This window comes from Anguilla anguilla, chromosome 16 (genome assembly GCF_013347855.1).
Source record: "Anguilla anguilla isolate fAngAng1 chromosome 16, fAngAng1.pri, whole genome shotgun sequence".
NCBI classification, from domain to species: Eukaryota; Metazoa; Chordata; class Actinopteri; order Anguilliformes; family Anguillidae; genus Anguilla; species Anguilla anguilla.
In genome coordinates this window covers 31,451,649-31,457,694 of record NC_049216.1, presented here as the reverse complement: position 1 = coordinate 31,457,694, position 6,046 = coordinate 31,451,649, and the positions used below count along the sequence as shown (strand labels likewise).

Here is a 6,046-nt window from a genome sequence, read left to right as displayed (position 1 = left end):
TGTCAATCAAACAAGCATGTATTAAATTGTATTTTTTCCAACTCAATTCTAAGGAAAAACTATGGAAAGCAAAGCCTTGTTGATCTCCTTCGTAGAAACTAAAATATTACTTTTTTTTTTTTTTTACTATATTAATATTATATTACTGTATTTGCCTAACCTCCTTTCCTGTGCCAGACTTGAATAGTGCAGAGCTCAAGGAAAAATCCAAACATAAACAACTAAATCCAATTTATGGGTATTTCTCAGATAAAAGTCCAACCCAATGAGCTCAACAGTCAAAGGTGTTTTTCTATCATACTACAGGAGCGCCCTCTAGTGGATATCAAACATAGACAGAAAACACATGGTATATTTTAGTGCTAGGCAATCTGTAGCTTGTGGGTCACATAAGGCCCATAAACCTGCAGTATGAGGCCCAAATGCATTAAAAATGCACTGTAAAACAATAGTACATAATTTGTGTACCAAAATGCATAAAATATTGTAGTATAGGACAGTGGTGGCCAGATTTAACCCTGGGAATTATGTGTATCCATAAAGCCCCTGTCTATTTCACTGACAAATAATTATGAGTACATTCCGAGCCATCTTAAACATGTAGCCTAAATGTTTAAATAAACTACTACATAGCGAACTACAAAAAAGGCCAAGCACGAGAGAAAAATTACAGACTAACCGATGGATTTTGCACATTCGGGCAAAGATGAGCCAGATGAGAAGTCTTTCCTCGGGGCAAAATCAAACTTCCCCGTCATCATCTTCTTACTTCACCACCTGTTTCATTGCAAACTTTTTACAGCCTCACAAAGCAGTAACCAGCTACACCGCCCCGCCAGAGTTTAATAAACATCACCCTGTCCGAGTGCATAAAATGGGCCAATTCGGCAGTGGGCGACGATATCGGTACAGTTTATTCTCTACTCTCGCAGGCTTTGAATGAGGGTGTCCATCTAAAAGTAGGCTTGCCGTGCGGCTAGGCTAACCGGCGATGGTCTTCTAGTTTTCCCACAATGAAGAAAATAAGGTTAGCTGGCCTTTCAACTCATATATGTTTGTGTTTGTGACAAGTGGTGCTTTGATTCAAGCTGTTTATTTATAAATAGGGTAAACGGACATGGATCAACTTAGGCACAGATAATTATACGAAAATAGCGAAAACGATACAGTATTAGGCTACCTACCAGAACTTTGAGCCAGTTTTTGTCACCAGTCCGGAACAGTAGGCCTGGTACAGGAAATGTATCAGCAACGCCTACGACGAGTTAAAAAAAACTTAACTTTCCTGCAATATATGTGACAAATGTTATCAATAAAATTATTTATACAGTCCGTTTTACAAATAATTTTTCACATATATTGCATCTCAAACATTGACCTGTAACAAATAGGTCACGGCGCCGTCGTCATTTAACATGCATATAACTAACAAGCAAATCGTTGCGCATTCTTAACAATATTAACACTGCTCGTGAACCCAAGCGACCGAAAAGTGATATCCGCAATTAATTTAGCACTGTGCATTGTAGGCTACATGTTAAAATTTCAATGGTAGAAAAAAAATCAAAGGTAATTCTTTACCTTTGCATTTCATTAGTTTTGTGGGCAAACCTCTCAGTTTTGCTACCTCGACCGTTTTGTGGCTAGCCTACCTAATTTCCAGGTGTGCACAATTAGGACTACATGTAAGATTTAAATTACTTTCACTACTACATTTAAGAAAGTATAGTTATATTGGATATCTATTTAAATTTAAACCAAATATTACTTTAAATGTAGGTGGCTGTAGTTATGGAAACAGGTAGGCATGGCTGCCTAACCCTATTCCTGGATATCTACCGTCTTGTAGGTTTTAATTCCAACCCTAATTTGGCACTGACTCGACTAATTTGCAACCCGAGATCTCTAGCTGTTGAATAATGTTGTGTGCTTTGTTAGTGAGTAAAAACCTACAGTCCGGTAGATCTCCAGGAACAGGGTTGGGCAGCCCTGCAGACAGGTGATTAGTGGTTGGGGTCAGTGGCTGGATTTTCGTGAGAATTTTCACCACCATTGTAATAGCACAGTCCAATTGCCATTTCGCAAAGTGAAATTGGGATTATAGAATTTGATCATGCACCAGTGACCCCATACTGTCTGCCATAAATCTGCCTGTTGAGCTGTAGGCTACATGAAGTGTCCTCCCCTGACCCCTGAATTGATAGCACGGATTATCTTTTGACACTGTTGAATACACTTAGGCATCCTAAATGTGTGTGTGGGTATGGGTGTGTGTCTGGGGGGCAAAAAAATGTCAGAACTGTGTCATTCTTCTGGATTCTGAACTTGATATGCGTATTATAATATCAGGCACGTAACAGAAACTTTCTACCCAAATTTTGTTTGCGTTCAGGGTCATTGTTTATTATTTGAACATCCACAATAGAAGAAACCTGTATATAAAAATCCAATAGACTTCAGAAGACGAATTGCATCCACACGATTGCAGTTAAAATAGGAGACTTTATGTAACCTACATTTGTATTATTTTCTATAATACTCTTCTCTACAACAAGTCTGTCCCATGCATACCATACAAAACCAGTTTAAACTTTTTCCTAAAATTAAAGTGAACAGTTTAATTAATCTAAACAGGTGCAGTAGATCTTAACAGTGAACTATGTGGACTAATGTCAACATAAAATTTATTATATGGCACAAATCAAAAATACAACTTTTTTTTGGCAAGCAGGTCTTATGTCCAATTACATTTAATGTTCATAAAAAACAGACACCATTTTGTTGTTACACTTTGCCACAAACTTCCATGATAGCTTCCCATTTCTAATTAACTGGCAAGTACATTTCTTACAGTGGACTGTACAATATCACAACTAATTAACTGACATTTTTCTCGTTGCATGTGCCATGAATTTATGAATTGGTAAAATCAGTGAAAGGGATCGAGATTGGCAACAATCACAGGGAAGCTATTACATTTTTATTTACAAATGGCACACAGACTGTTAGAGGGATTGTGCTGAATTGAAGGTGTGTCCAGCTCCAGCAACAACAGGGGTTTATCGATAAAGGACATCGCACACAGTCAGTGTTCCAGCATCGTCACTTCCTCTCCGGGCAGCCATGCCATATCTTCATCGCCGAAAGGCTAAAACAGGGACACTTCATTTCAGTGACAACTCGGTCGAACTTGTGTGCTTCTAGATCATTTCTAATAACCTGTGGTATGTATTCTTGAACATGCTGTAATTTCAAATGTTGTGAATTATGTATATCTTGGAACAATAAATATTGGCTGACTATTGGATCGTGACTTCATATAGTCAGCAGCAAAGACTTTGGAAGATTATGCCGATAAAAGTTTTTACAAAGATTGCGTTGGCGGCATCTCGACAAACGCATTTAATGCTGACGCACAAAATGGCTTTTCCTGTCCTATGCTGGCAAAATGAAAGATGAGAAAAGATCACCTTTGGGAGAGCATGAAGCCGAAGAGAGGTGGAATGACCGGCCTTCAACTGGAGCCCTTCTCCTTCTCATCCTTCTCTTTCCCATCCTTCTCCTTTCCACACTTCTTCTTATCCTTCTCCTTCCCATCCTTGCCCTCCGCCACCGAGCTCCTGGCCGAGTTCATTCCCTCCGGGGGCTCCTCTGGTTTTTTGGAGGGGTCCACCACTATTGGTCCTTTACTGGTGTTGCACCCCATGACGCGGCACGCCTTAACCCTCACCCGTTAATCGCGCTCTTTTACGAACTGAGTCCTGCGGCGGCTGGGGTGACCAGTGTGATCAGTGAGAGCAGTCCTTAAGGAGTGCAGCATAGTCAAAAGTTCCTTCACCTAAATACCTCCCCCATATAGTACTGTTGTGGAGCGAAGCCCTAGCGTTTCCATAACTACAGCCCAAGCTTCCCATTGGCCTGGTGTGCCGGGAATTATGCGTTTTAAGTTTCAGTTTACATTAGTTACTGCCTCTGGCCTGGCCTATTGTGATCAGTTTGCCAGGCAACATTAGTTGAGTTTTAACTTTATGACGTGCGATGACAAGGTTACTGATAAACACCTTGGGAACTGGTTGTCATGTACTAAGCGCCCATAGTAACCGATTTTTCATAGAAATTTCTCATTTGCTGAGTCATTTTTCCCAAATATGCCAGTCATAAAATCTGCTTATTCATTTAAATTTTCAGGGTCCAGTCTCGCTGACAAAAATGGACTCAGACCTATCCGTCATGCACTGTAAGGTATTACTATATTTACAAACATCTTTTTATGTTTTATGCAACGACAAAAGCATACACACACACACACAAACACACTTTTTTTTCCACTTTGCTTTATACTTTTATTTCATGAGGAAAATTACAGGATGCTTTAAGGGTCTGATGAATAAAGAAGTTGGGTGAATAACCTGTATGTTAGTCAGACATCGTAGACAGAGGGAGGCACCACAAGAAATACACAAATCATAACAGCATAAGACAGACAGAAAAGGCACTTAGCAATAATACAGATTACTATCTTACCATACTACTAATAAACTCATCTTATTTACAGGAATGTACACATCTCTACAAAGTAGGGGACGCATTTTCGACCATCAGTGAAAGTTTAAAAATAGTAACAAGGTACCTTGTAAAGCTAACAGGACTTGTGTGTTTCTAGCCGAAAGAGAAAGTGATCGTACAATTCTCAGGTAAACTGGATATGTATGGAAAAGGGATTAAACATATTGCTGTTAAAGTAAAAACATCTACCTATGTTAATCAGATGATTAACAGGTCATGGTTACAGGCCACTAGCATAGCTATAGTTAGAAAAATAGCATGTGATACAGTCTGATATAAAGTCACAGCTTAAAAGATAAGCTACCATATAAAATCTGCTCATAAAAGCTTCTTCTGACTTTGGAAAAACGGACATTCTGGAAACATAAAATGTGCACTCCTTATTTCATAGCATTTAAAATAAACTGGCGCATTAAAAAACACACAACGTGCCGAAGTCACACCGTGTGCAGGCCTTAAACAATGAGAACTGTTTTAAAATTTCACGTACTTCGATAACGATAACGTGCCATTCTGAAATATCACATACCTGAAGAGCTATCAGGGATGCCAGTAACCTCACTCATCAGCTGTGTGTTTTGAACCGCCTTTTTTTTTTTCCAGCAAGCCTTTCATATGTTTGGTGACAACCGCGTACTTGCCTGACGTAAGTAGGCCGCCTATAACTGAAGAAAGGTGCATTCCTTCTGACTGACTCGTCCCTTGTGTAACACGAAAGGCCTACTGTACGGGAGCTGAAAAGTAATCATGTCCAGGTCTAGATAGCTCGGAGAAATCAACACAGTGTAGTATGATGGGTGATGAACTGGTCTTGTAACCTAAAAGTCACAGATTCAATTCCCAGGTAGGACACCTTGAGCAAGGTACTTATCCTGCATTACTTCAGTATATATCAAGCTGTATAAATGGATGCAATGTAAATGCTGTAAAAAAAAAAGTTGTGTAAGTCGCTCTAGATAGCTGCTGCATGTATGGCTGTTGCAGTAGGTATGGTAAGGGATTTTTATGGTTTATGCTATGCATAAAGGTCCTGATCGATGGGGGAGGGGGGGGGGCTTAGAGTGACCACGTCCCTTATGAGTTCAATATGAAACGCCTTTTTTTTAACCTTCCGATTACAGGACAATTCTGTATTTCACAGTACAGAATTAGTTCAAAAATACCGAACCTATCCCTTAAGACAACGTCTAATGTTTATGGAGTTAGCATGGGGCATTTTTATCGGAATCTATTTTATTGATATTTATAGTTGCATTCAGTTCTCCAATAATAGATTTAATTGCTAACTTGTTTTTTGCTGAAACACCAATGTTACCAAAATACATAATAAAATGTAAATTAAACATGCCTCAAGTAAACTGTTGCATTTGCTGAAGAACTGTTTCATTTACAGCGAATTTAAATGTGTTTTTAGATGTGGACATGATCTCGTGGGCCGCCTGTGACCTGTCGGTTGATTCCTGGCCATTCATAAAACTCA

At 39.2% G+C, this 6,046-nt stretch overlaps 1 long non-coding RNA gene across 1 annotated transcript; it reads right to left on the bottom strand.

Moving 5' to 3' along the window:
• Positions 1 to 1,240: 1,240 nt before the first annotated feature.
• LOC118214952 lies at positions 1,241 to 3,848 on the bottom strand. Its single transcript, XR_004762729.1, has 3 exons — positions 3,471 to 3,848; positions 1,582 to 3,148; positions 1,241 to 1,255 (listed from the first exon to the last, which is right to left on the bottom strand). It is a non-coding gene; the product is annotated as an uncharacterized LOC118214952 (long non-coding RNA).
• Positions 3,849 to 6,046: the final 2,198 nt, after the last annotated feature.